Source organism: Meles meles, chromosome 5 (assembly GCF_922984935.1).
Source record: "Meles meles chromosome 5, mMelMel3.1 paternal haplotype, whole genome shotgun sequence".
NCBI lineage: Eukaryota > Metazoa > Chordata > Mammalia > Carnivora > Mustelidae > Meles > Meles meles.
In genome coordinates this window covers 152,867,917-152,881,374 of record NC_060070.1, presented here as the reverse complement: position 1 = coordinate 152,881,374, position 13,458 = coordinate 152,867,917, and the positions used below count along the sequence as shown (strand labels likewise).

Here is a 13,458-nt window from a genome sequence, read left to right as displayed (position 1 = left end):
AGGGAAGAGGATTGGCCCCTCTAGAAGGAATCACAGAGAGGTGGTATTCCTGGAGAGGCCTCTCTGTGCAGCCTGGAGCCCTCTGGGGCCATTTCTCTCCCAACCCTGCAGCAGAAACATGATTCCACCAGCAGGAGGCAGCACTGGGCTAGCACAGGCTGCCTCCCATGTTTCTGCCAAAGCCTATTTCCCCGCTCTCTGGTGAGACTGTCCTTTTAGGTCTAGTTTGCCTCAGTCCCAGTAAGGTGAGACCTTCCCCCAGGAGACCAGCTGGGGCACCTGCCCACATCACATCCCAACGCCTGGAGTTTGAGAAGTCAGCCGACTTCACTGGGATAGAACTCAGAGGGCTCTGGGCAGATCCTTGAGAGGAGGCAGGTAAACAACCTGGGGGCAGATGGTTTGGAAACAGAGATCTGGATAAGGTCTGTGGGGGACCTGGGTAGCTTAGGTGGTAGAGCATCTGACTCTTGGTTTCAGCCCCTGGTGTCTCTCAGGGTCGTGAGAACAAGCTCTGCATTGGGCTTGAGTTTGCTGAAGACTCCCACTGCCCTTCGACCCATGCATGCTTTCTCTCTCTCTCTCTCTCAAATGAATAAATCTTAAAAATAAAAATAAAAATATAAAGCCTGGGACGCCTAGGGGTGAGATTATTTACAGGGGACAGGGAGTCTGCTCTCTGGGGACAAAGGAGGTGTCATTTTCCTACCTTGCCCATCACACCAACACAGGGACACCTGCAGTGAGCAGCATAGCAAGCAATGCGCTGCCTGACCTGCTTACACCACGTGCCACATCCTGCGCTCTGGCAGTGCTGCCCTTCTTAGTGAGGCTCCCCTCAGTCCCAGTGTGGCAGGCCCCTTCCCCACAAGACAAACAGAAATCTCCATGTATGACAAGTCCCCTGAGAAGAGAGTTCTTGGGGCTTCAGTTCTAGTGGAAGTAGTGTCAAGTCTCATTTCAGAAGCTCGTTAAAACTCACCACATTCAGTCAGGGACTAAACACTATCCACAGCAGGCCAGGAGACCCTCTGCAGATGATGCCCCTGAAGGCTAGAGCAGCCAAACCACAGCAGCAGAGAGCATGCAGCACACCTCCCCCCGTACTTGCTCAAGTGCCAGACACTGGGCACGACTTACCCTCTTCTTCACACAGCCATTTCCCTCCAAAGTGAGAAACAAATGGACCTTTCTAAGACCCAGAAGAAGGTAGAGACTTAGACAAAATGTCCACAGGGAGGAATTCATCCCCAATGAGAGAACAAGGTGAAGTCACAGCCAGATATCTAAGCCAGACAGATTGAAAAAAATCAGTCAGAAGGGAAAAATGCAGTAATTGAGATTGGAAATGACTTGATGCAATGAACACGGGGACAGAAGAAGGAAATATCTCCATAGATACTTGGCAAGCCAGATCAAGGGACATTATCTATTCCACATGCTGAATGGGAAACAACTACAGCCAAGAAAACTCTATCCAGGAAAGGCACTGTTTAGAATAGAAGGAGAGATCAAGACTTTCCCCTCCAAACAAGAACTAAAGGAGTTCTGGAATTAATAGTAATGGGGTCTCTTTGAGTGGAGAGGACATTACAGATTGATGCTGGTATCGAACATCTAAAAAGAACTTTGCAAACTCAACACCCGCAGAACAAATAATCCAGTCAAGAAATGGGAAGAAGACATGAACAGACAATTCTCCAAAGAAGACATACAAATGGCCAACAGACACATGAAATGTTGAACATCACTAGCTCAGGGAAATACACATCTAAACTGTAATGAGATGCCACCTTACACAAGTTAGAAAGGTGAAAATTGAGAAGGCAGGAACTAAAAAATGTTGGCAAGGATATGGGGAAAGTGGAGCTCTATTCCACTGTTGGTGGGGATACAAGCTGGTACAGCCACTCTGGAAAATAGTATGGAGGTTCCTCAAGATGTTAAAAATAGAGGTACCTTATGACCCAGCAACTGCACCACTAGGTTTTTACTTCAATTTACAGATGTTGTGAAACGAACGGGCACATGCACCCCAATGTTCATAGCAGCAATGGCCACAATAGCCACACAGTGGAGGGAGCTGAGCTGTCCTTCAACAGATGAATGGATAAGAAGATGTGGTTCATACAATGGAATGCTACTCAGCCGTCATAAAGATGAATACCTATCATTTGCATAGACATGGATGGAACTGGAGGGGATTATGCTGAGGGAAATAAGTGAGGCAGAGAAAGACAGTTATCATATGCTTTCACTCATATGTAGAACATAAGGAATAAAGCAGAAGTCCATAGCGGAAGGGAGAGAAAACTGAATGGGAAGAAATCAGAGAGGCAGATGAACCATGAGAGACTCTGGACTCCAGGAAACAAACTGAGGGTATAGAAGGGAGGGGGTGGAGGGGTGGGGCAGCCAAATGATGGGTATTAAGGAGGCCACATGTTGTGATGAGCACTAGGTGTTACATGCAACTAATGAATCGCTGAACACTACATCAAAAACTTATGATATGTTGGCTAACTGAGCATAATAAAAAATTTTAAAAAATAAACAAAATATGGGTGAGCAGGGGGAGAGGCAGAGGGAGACAGAGAGGGGAAACATTACTCCCCTGTGGGCAGGAGATCTATGCCTAAATTTGGCTCCTTTCCAACACCCTGGGGTCATGTCCTGAGTTGAAACTGAGTGTGAAGCATGAAGGACTAAATCACACTGGGGCCCCGCATATTTATACTTAAAATTAAGTAACTGAATGGATTCTTTTTTTTAGAAATTAACATATAATGTATTATTTGTTTCAGGTGTACAGGTTCTGAATATTTCTTAATTATATACGTAAATATTTTGGATAATTGTGTTGAAAAGTCCTATGTATTTTGTAAAACATAGAGGTCATTCACTGATGAGAACCAAGGGAATTATTTGTCCTCTGTGAAATAATGTGAAATAATAAGAGACAGATGAGGTCTCCTCTGGCATGATCTTTGATCATCATTCTCCCTGAGGACAGCTCAGTAACAGGGGTTCATTAGAAGTGTGGTGCAACTGCTCCCCAGGGACGTCAGCCAGGGAAACACATTTGGTTCTCAGTGCCAGCCCAGCCACAGCTGAGTGTCACAGCACCCTCTCCTGTGCTCATAAGGGTCTCCCTGTTTTATTGCAGGTCATTGCTTTCCGGAAACCATAGTGAGAGTTTGCAGTTACCTTCATCTCCTGTCTCCTAGAGGCAAAGCGCAGATCTCTCATCATGGGCAAGCATTGTTTGCTTACGAAAAATTTATGAATAAGCCAGTGCTGGTATAGTCAACCTTTGCATTTACTGCACACGACTGATTCTGCATGTCCAAGCCAATTCATAATACCATCTTTAGGCAGTGACTTGGAAAGGAGGTAGGGAAATAGCTTTGCATCCACAGAGAAGGCGAGCAAAGGTGAGTGGCATGGAATCGGTCTCTGTGTTGCTTTAGGAATTGGCAGTTAATTTTCAGTTGCACTTGTTCTTGAAACAGAAGAGCTGTTGCTTATATGCTCCATTGCCTAAAGGAACAGCCTATGGCAATTCACCAAATATAAGAAGTAAATTTAGTTGTTCATTATAGACTCCACCAAGTTGTTCTTAGACATTTTGTTCTACTGTAATACATTCATTATCCCTGTCTATGCAAATATGAAAAATACTTAAATATGCATATATAGTGGTAGCAAAATATGACCTTCAGTAATAGAACAAGAGAATATACAGAAGTGTAAAAATAGTAGACCATATACCTCCATGTTTATGGTCCTTATTGTCTGTAAAATTAGATAGTATTTATTCTCTATGCATAAAGCTCATTGTCATTATTTATAGATCCTGAATGGTCATTTTCTCCCTTACAACTTACCAAATAATCTAATATATTTAAGGATTATTAGAAACATTATGTTGAAGATCACAACAGGGAGTTCCATTTTGTGGATATGGTGTCAGTGCATCTCTACTGGGACACTGGGTTCCATCCTTCTATCCTTGCACAGCATTGTGAATGGACTCTGTGTGAATGCTGTTGGGTCTCTGCTCAGACGCTCTTTACCTGGCTGCTGCTCCAATCCTTACCCTATGTGTCAGGAATATGGGCTGCCAGGTGCACAGCCATTCCCTTCTTCAGAGATTTGCCCTCAGCTGAGAGGGATCTGCTTTGCCAGAGGGTCTTAGGAATGTGGGCAGCTCACAGCCAGTCACAGACTCATGGGAGAGACAAAAGGCTATTAACGCCAAGGTAAGACTAAATCTGATGCAATGCATGCTCCAGAACTGTGCTGTCCAATACTGGAGTAAGTAGTCACAGGAAGACATTTAAATTTAAATTAATTAAAATTAAATAGAATACAAAATTCTGTTTCTCAGTGAGTCCATTTAAATGTTCAGGTAGTGACATGGGGTTAGTGGCTATTGCATTAGACAGCGAGGGCTGAATATTTCTACCAGCACAGATGGATACTTGTATGGTAGAGTGGTGTCCAGCTTCTTATGGGGTCAGTCTCATTCCGTATTCCATTTGAGACCATGTCTTTCCTTATCCATGTTCTCTTCTCTGTTTTGCATCCCTCATCTTAATCCTGAGAACATTCCCTGAACAAAACACATGCAGTGGAAATCCTACTTGAATCTCTTCTCCCATGGAACCTGGTGGAAAGCACCATTCGTGTTCATGCGACCTGTCATTTCCAGTGTTGTGAAAGCTGCCTTCCCCCTCAGTAGCTCATCCCGCATTGCCCTTGGGGGCCTATTCTAGTCTATGTGGGGTCAGCTCAGACCTAGGGAACAGACATATTAATAAAGCATTAGTGTTTCATTCCTACCACTGCCAACACTATTTCAGGACTCATTCAGAAACTGGATAGGGCAGAGTTTGTACGTCAATTATTTCAGTGACTGTTATATATTGGAAATATCTTCAATACAGACATTTCGTATGTATTGTAAATACACAGTTTGCACATTGAGGCAGCTAGGTTTCTGGAACTATGTTTTTTTCCACTTAAACTTTTAGGGTTGTATTTCAGTATTGCACCTTAATGGTAATTACTCTGTCAGCTTATGTGTCCTGGTACTAAACATTTAAATTGTTTCATTTGATGTCCATTGTCTTCATTAACTGTAGAATTGTGTTCTTGTGAGATGTCATTTCCCATTATATTCTTTTTTTGATGGCACTTATTACGTAGAATGCCATTTATTTTTTTGGTTTGTAGCATCTATTTACTGATATTTTACCTAATAATATTTTTCTCTCCGTATGTATTACCTGTGCTTTTTTCAAAGTATTTATTGTTTTGAAAAGAAAGTAATAATTTTTGTGTGGATTTGTAACTGGACTTTCCTCTACCTATCATATCATGATGGTTGTTAAGGACAGAATTCTCTGCTCCTAACCTAGGATGGATGTGTTTACTATTCCCAGCTAGAATTATTTACATAGTTTGTCTAAGGGGAATCAATCTCTCTTACCACATTCAGTCATTTGATACCTACCTACACATAGGTGATGGCTTTTAGTCTAATGATGCAATTCTTTAAATTTGGTTAGGAGAAATGAAATGAACTGTCTCATGAACCTCCGTCCAAACATACCTTCCTCTCAAAAGAGTGTGGTCTGTAGTGGTGCACACAGATTGAAGGGGGATGGATGCCCAGAATGGGAGGAGGGAGGAAGCTAAGTGACCCATATTAGCAGAATACACTCTTGAGAATCGATGGCAGGATGCAACTGCCCCCTGACTTTCGTGTCCAGTGTTACCAAAGGATAATAATTTTCCTGAACGTAATTTAAAAAATAAAAGTAAGGTGGTAGACCATGACATGAGTATTGTAGTTCCGTCCCAGTGTGCTGTCCAGCAAGGCAGTGGAAGTAACCATAACATAGAGAGACAATCACATTCTTTTTTTCTGTTTTGGTGGGCTTATCTTTTACCTGTTATTTTATTTTTCTGCCTAAAATCATATTCGTTATTATTCCTGTTAGATAGGTAGTCATTCAGCATTCTTTTAGATATGTGTAGATATATACACACATACACATACATAATCCTGTAAAGCAGAATATCATTTGTACAAGTTCATCTCACCAGGTTTTTATTTTTTCTCAGCTGCCTTCTTCGTCCTTCTGGGTAGTCCTTCTGGATAGGACCAGCATTATTTATTTCAGTGGTCTATTATTTTATTGGTGCTTTCCTTGGATGATTAACATTTTACTTTTGTCCTCCTTACTTTGGTGAGCAATTCCTTTATCGGACACGTTTAATACAGTCGCAATTTATTTCAGATAATTTATCTGTATTTCTGCACGTGTTTGTGAGACTGGACCTTGCTTTGTTTTACCTGCTCTTCTGAGCAGGTGTGAGTCAGGGCGCATTCCCTGTTGTTGCACATTGATACAGCCTCAGATATAAGTAATTTATAAATAATTCTATCAGGAAATATTTGTGCACCAAGTTTTTTTCTTGTGGACAACACTAATCACATCTTATGGGAAATCAGAAGCCTTACAAAAGTGAAAACCCACATCCTCCATTCAGATTGTATGACCCTTTGTTTTATTTCAATTTTGTGTCAATTTCTTTCACACATCAGTGGGTCTACTCTGATTCAGATCTTAAAATTCTTAGAGGAGAGGTGCTAGGTTAGGGGGTGCTCATTGGTTAAGGGTCTGCCTTCTGCTCAGGTCATGATCCCAGGGTGCTGAGATGGAGCCCTGCCTCAGGCTCCCTCCTCAGTGGGGCATCTTCTAACTCTCTCCCTATGCATGACCACTCTAGTTCTCTCTCACGGGCTCTCCCTCTCTCTCAAATAAATAAATAAAATCTTTTTAAAAGTCTTAGAAGAGTTAAAATGTACTGTATGTCTCTTTGAACATGACAAAACTGAAATACTCATTCTCTGATGTCTGGTTGGTTGGGATAGAACTATGCTTCTTCAGTACTAAGCAGCTAAATGACAGTAGCCTTTAAACTCATGTGAGAGCTGGTCATGTGTCTGATCTAGTGTGACTGACTCTGCAAAATAGCTCCAGAAAGGTGATACTTAGCCTTAATCTACAGATATCTGAGATTTTGTATAATATGGAAATAACCTTTTCATTATCCTTGTAGTACTTCAAGTACTTTGTGCTTTGACATGCCTTTGCTTCGAGAATGTACCTGTCTATATCTCTATGTGTTTATCTATTTAATTATTTCATCATAGGGAGTGATGTAAAAGCATTATACTTTGTACATAGATTACACAACTGGATAACTTTTAAAACATTTAATCTGATTAGAATGTTATTGTGAATACTCCTGCCTTTCTCAGGAGTTTCAGCTGCTCTGGTGGTTAACGTGTGAAACAGAGATCTGCAGAAGGAAGAGGAAAGTTTGACTACTGGATTTTTAGGGTTCCAAAGCCAATGGATATGGAGGGCCAATGAATTTCTGGGGACCCTCTTAAACTGGTACAGTCATTTTAAGCATCTTTTAAATTTTTTTTTATTTATTTTTATTTTTTATAAACATATAATGTATTTTTATCCCCAGGGATACAGGTCTGTGAATCACCAGGTTTACACACTTCACAGCACTCTCCATAGCACATACCCTCCCTAATGTCCATAACCCCCCTTCCCATTTCCCAACTCCCCTCCCCCCAGCAACCCTGAGTTTGTTTTGTGAGATTAAGAGTCACTTATGGTTTGTCTCCCTCCCAATCCCATCTTCTTTCATTTATTCTTTTCCCACCCTCCAAACCCCCCATGTTGTATCTCCCTTTCCTCATATCAGGGAGATCATATGATAGTTGTCTTTTTCTGATTGACTTATTTCACTAAGCATGATACCCTGTAGTTCCATCCACGTCATCGCAAATGGCAAGATTTCATTTCTTTTGATGGCTGCATAGTATTCCATTGTGTATATATACCACATCTTCTTTATCCATTCATCTGTTGATGGACATATAGGTTCTTTCCATAGTTTGGCTATTGTGGACATTGCTGCTATAAACATCCAGGTACACATGCCCCTTTGGATCACTGCATTTGTATCTTTAGGGTAAATACCCAGTAGTGCAATTGCTGGGTCATAGGGTAGTTCTATTTTCAACATTTTGAGGAACCTTAATGCTGTTTTCCAGAGTGGTTGCACCAGCTTGCATTCCCACCAACAGTGGAGGAGGGTTCCCCTTTCTCTGCATCCTCACTAGCATCTGTCCTTTCCTGACTTGTTAATTTTAGCCATTCTGACTGGTGTGAGGTGATATCTCATTGTGGTTTTGATTTGTATTTCCCTGATGCCGAGTGATGTGGAGCACTTTTTCATGTGTCTGTTGGCCATCTGGATGTCTTCTTTGCAGAAATGTCTGTTCCTGTCCTCTGCCCATTTCTTGATTTGATTGTTTGTTCTTTGGGTGTTGAGTTTGCTAAGTTCCTTATAGATTTTGGACACTAGCCCTTTATCTGATATGTCGTTTGCAAATATCTTCTCCCATTCTGTCAGTTGTCTTTTGGTTTTGTTAACTGTTTCCTTTGCTGTGAAAAAGCTTTAGATCTTGATGAAGTCCCAATAGTTCATTTTTGCCCTTGCTTCCCTTGTCTTTGGCGATGTTCCCAGGAAGATGTTGCTGCAGATGAGGTCGAAGAGGTTTCAATTTTAAGCAGCTTTAGGGAAAAGGTTAGCACTGTATTTGGATGGTGATATTTTTGGTTCTCTGTGATTGAGTATATATATATTTTTGCTACCATACAGAAAAAAAACAGTGCAGCTTTCATCAATATATTAAACAGTCAATTCTGCCATAATGTTTATAAGCAGAATTAGTATTAGTATTTTGCATGTAATCAGATTTTTTGTGTAAATACGTTCTTGGTCTTCAATTCCTCTATCTGAATGCATTTTTGAGATTATATTGTATTATATTCTATGGCATGTGTGGTGTGTGCAAATCCTATCGTGTAGAATCTTGAGAACATATTTAGAATAAGGTCTCTCCCTCTGTCTGCATCTCCTTTTGATTGTTTCTGATTGTTCTCCCTCTTTTTCCCCCATCCCCATTCTTTCTACAATATCTATATACTTACAGTACTTTAAGTCTTATTAAGTACTTATAAAGTACTTAAGTACTTTAAGTCTTATTAAGCTCAGTCTGAGAGACATTTCATACCTATGACTGATGCAAACACATAGGCCATTATTTCATATTTTTTTTTGCCAAATATTAATGCTATTGTTTTTGTCATTATGTGGAACTGTACTGGCATGAAGTGCATCAATTGTAAAAAACACATCATTGATTCACGTAGTTACTGATAAAAATCCTATGCCCTATCTTTAACATGAGAGATCCGCCCCATCAACTATTTTTTTTATTTTTGAAGGTTTCTTTTAAAAGCTACTAAGTGCTTGTCCTGACAGTAAACATGCGCTAACAGAGGATGGAACAGAAAAATGGCAGTTCTTTCACGGGCTTTATCCTACTGAGGTTCTCTGACCGGCCTCAACTGGAGCTAGTCCTCTTTGTAGTCCTCCTGATCTTCTATCTGTTCACTCTTCTGGGAAACACCACCATCATTGCCTTGTCCTACCTCGACCCACATCTACATACTCCCATGTACTTTTTCATCTCCAACCTAAGCTTTCAGGACCTGTGTTACAAGACCAGCACTGTCCCTCAGCTCCTGGTTCATCTCAGGACAACAGAGAAGTCTATCTCGTTTGGTGGCTGTGTAGTTCAGCTGTTTGTTGCTCTAGAGCTGGGATGCACGGAATGCATTCTGTTAGGGGTCATGGCGTTTGACCGCTATGCAGCCATCTGCAAGCCCCTGCAGTACACCGTGATCATGCACCCGCGTCTCTGTGCCCTCATGGCTTCTGCATCGTGGTTCATTGGTTTTGCCAACTCCTCATTGCAGGCAGTGCTCATCTTCCTTTTACCACTTTGTGGGAGAAATAAAATAGACCACTTCTATTGTGAGATCCCTCCACTACTCAAGCTTGCATGTGTGAACACCACTGTGTATGAGTCAGAGATTTTCTTCGCTAGTGTGATCATTCTCTTCATACCTGTGACATTAATCATCTTCTCCCATGGTCAGATTGTCAGGGCGGTCTTAGAATACAGTCATCTGCAGGGCAGAGGAAAGCATTTGGCACACGTGGGTCCCACATCACAGTGGTCTCCCTGTTCTATGGCACGGCCATCTATGCTTACCTCCAGCCCAGCAACAACTACTCCCAGGATCAGGGCAAGTTTGTTTCTCTGTTTTACACCATTGTCACCCCATGGTCAACTCTGTCATATATATGCTGAAGAAGAAAGATATGACTGTGGCAATGAAGAAGGTACTTTGCGGGGGCCATGCCTCCAAATGACTGGGCGGAGAAGACCTTTTGAAGGAACACTATGGCTGTCAGAGGTTTTTAAGAAGACTGTCCTCCACATGGCATCCAAAATTTCCTGTGACATTTCTCAAGGGAATTTCCTTAACTAATGCTTTAATGCAAGTGAGTGCTCAAAATCAAAGTTCATGGGTTCATGAAGCCTCCAGAGTTGGTCCAAGAGAGTCTGCATCATATTTCATTTTAATGAGCTCCACAGGTTTTTCATGTTTCTCCCTCACTTGAGAACACTATTTCATTCCTCTGTGCAAGAAGACACATATATACCATTAAGTCATAGGGAAAATGAGAATACGAATGACTCAAACACTATAGGAAATATTAAAATTTTAGCATTTTTCTAGCAAATTGTTGGTGCATATCACTTTTTCTTGCATTGTGATCATGATGCTATTATAAGGTACTTAGGTTGCCTGTATCACAGCTATTTCACAGTAGTAAGTGGGCATCTGTGAGAAAAAACAATCCTTAGCTCAAAGAAAATCCCGCTAACATCAGTCCTGATAAAATATATTTAAATCTTCTCTTCATACGGTTTAATAATTTCTTTGATCCAGGCAACTGATCAATGCTTTTGTATCTCTAGCCTGCCAAAAGCCCCATACAGTTTGAATGCAGGGACATATTCTAAAAATCTGGGAAATGACCTCTGATTCCCAGGAAATCCCATGTTCTCTGGAGCTTACCAGATTCACTAGGAGGAAATGTAAAGAAGAAATAAAATATATATTAATCATTAAAGACGTCCATGTGTCTAAGCTTTACAAATAGCCATCTGAGTTTGAACTACAGTCATACGTTTCTGAATTAGGAGTAATGAGTGTCAACATCCCAGAACAGTTGAATCTGACATTGTAAGCCCTTAGATCTTAACTCAAACTCAGTGTGCACATAAATGTATTTGTGGTATGGATCTGGGTTTTTGTATATATGTATCATCACAAACAGGGTATTTTCCCCTGGAGGTTGGAGCTTTGACAATACCATGATCACAGAAATGTTTCTGATTTTGGTAAGTTTTCCCAGTACATAGCCCAGTGCAGGTCTTGGACTGGACACATACGCATAATAACTCTACTGTTCCCTATCCTGAGAGCTAACAAGCCTCCCCCTGGCCTTGAACCTTTGGCTGGCCATGCTCATGCCAAGTGATCTTGCTGCAGAGACAGCATGTGGAGGCTGGAAATGACAGCCAGGGGAGATTATGCACACAGTCAGGTTCTCTCTGTATCACTAAGAGCATGCACTATTCCCACTTGAAATCAACACCTGGCATGTATCTTGTCACCAAGCAAGTAGATAACTAGTTCTGTACACTGTTTATCCTTGAATGTGACAAATTTCCCACTCGCCATTTTTTCCTTTTTTTGTTTTAAATATTTTATTATTTTATTATTTATTTATTTAAATGAGAGGGAGAAAGAGACCAAGCGGAGGACAGGTGGATGGGTTGGGAGAGAGAATGACAGATCTGCCCTGAACATGGAGCCTGATGGTGTCTCCATCTTGTGACATGGAGATCATGAGCTGAGCTGAAATCAAGAACCTCCAACCATCCCTCTACTATCTGTTTCAGCCACATCCTGACAGTTATGTATGAATGGTCACTTTAAAATCCCTCAAATGAACTCTCTTTGGCACAAAAACCCTCAAGGTCTCAGGAAACCACGCAGCCCATTGTTCCAGGTGAACAACTTCTCTGCTCTTAAGGAGGCAGAGAGCCCTGGAGTGAAGCAGATTCATTTCCTTTAAGTGAATGTTTGAATGGCATATGGGTGTCTATGACTCATGGGATTAAATGACAGCTAACAAAGGTCTCTGGGATCCTCGCCAAAATAAAAGAGAAATCACTGAAGAGACCAAACACAAGTTCAGGATTGTTCTGTAACATTTTTCTAATGTTAGGAATCTGCTCCCCAAGCTCTCCATGCCCCGTCTGCAAACAGACTCCAGGGCTGTGTAAATTGTCACCAATAGTATTTGGACTCTTTTGCATTTTGCCAATAACTGTGGAATGGCTACAGGGATTGTACCTAAGACTTGGCTCAATTATTTTTTCCGTCTGTGTTTAGCCCCTGGAGGTCAGGAGGATCATGATGCTCTAGAGCAAGTCCTGGGTTCTTCCAGCTCTTCTGCTTCCTGAGGAACCTGGGGTGCACACCATCGTCCCAGGTAGTGACCAGAATGGCAGAGACCCAGAATGTCAGTCAGACTCACAGGAAACACAGTTCTTAACCAGCAGCAGATTTGCTACCAATTAGCAGAGGATACAAAATGCTGAGAGCCCTTTCAGTATCCAGGAGGCTCCAGATCTATCAGGAGACCCCTCGCTACAACTTTTTCTTCTCAAATATGAGGCAGAACTATTATGGTACAAGTCAGCACAGAGAGGCTTGGGCGAATCTCAGATTACGTGTCCCTACCTTCATAGCCCTGTCCTGGGTTTAGGACTGTTATTTGGTAGGGTATCTGCAGTGTGTATGGTGTAGGGTTCCTGTGTCTAAACAGACTCTCTGTATTCTGCTGAAATTACTATGTCAGTAATCAGAGAACAGCCACCCCTCTAAGACCATCATGTATCTCTAGTCTGCATTTTGTGGTTACCGTTTGCCAGAGTTCTGCTCTGACCATGCTCACTGAGGAGGGAGGAACAGGTTACAGATCCCTGTGAACCCTTTCTTTTGCAGATGACTTCTTTTTGAATGCTTGTTTTGCAATATAAGTGAGAGCTTCTTTCTTCATTATGGTATTGTAGCACATTTCAGACCTCCTCTTGCAGACTCTGGGAACCACTGTGTGTGAAATATAGTTTGCAGGGAAGATGGGCTCTGTGTAAATGAAGAAATGAGAGGATGAATGACTACTGATCAAAGGAGTCAGGGGATAGATAGGTTCACTGAGATGGCCTTAGGGACAGGACACTTGCTTTGGGGAGGGAGACATTTCCTTCTTCCCCCCAGGGTTCTTCCAGCTGTTTTGGAATCATATTAAGAGCAGAGCTTTGTTTTTCTATTCTATTCTATTTATTTATTTTCTTGTGGTACT

The 13,458-nt window shown here is 41.6% G+C and overlaps 1 pseudogene; it reads left to right on the top strand.

Annotated features, from left to right (window-relative positions):
* Positions 1–9,449: 9,449 nt before the first annotated feature.
* LOC123941423 lies at positions 9,450–10,386 on the top strand (annotated as a pseudogene).
* Positions 10,387–13,458: the final 3,072 nt, after the last annotated feature.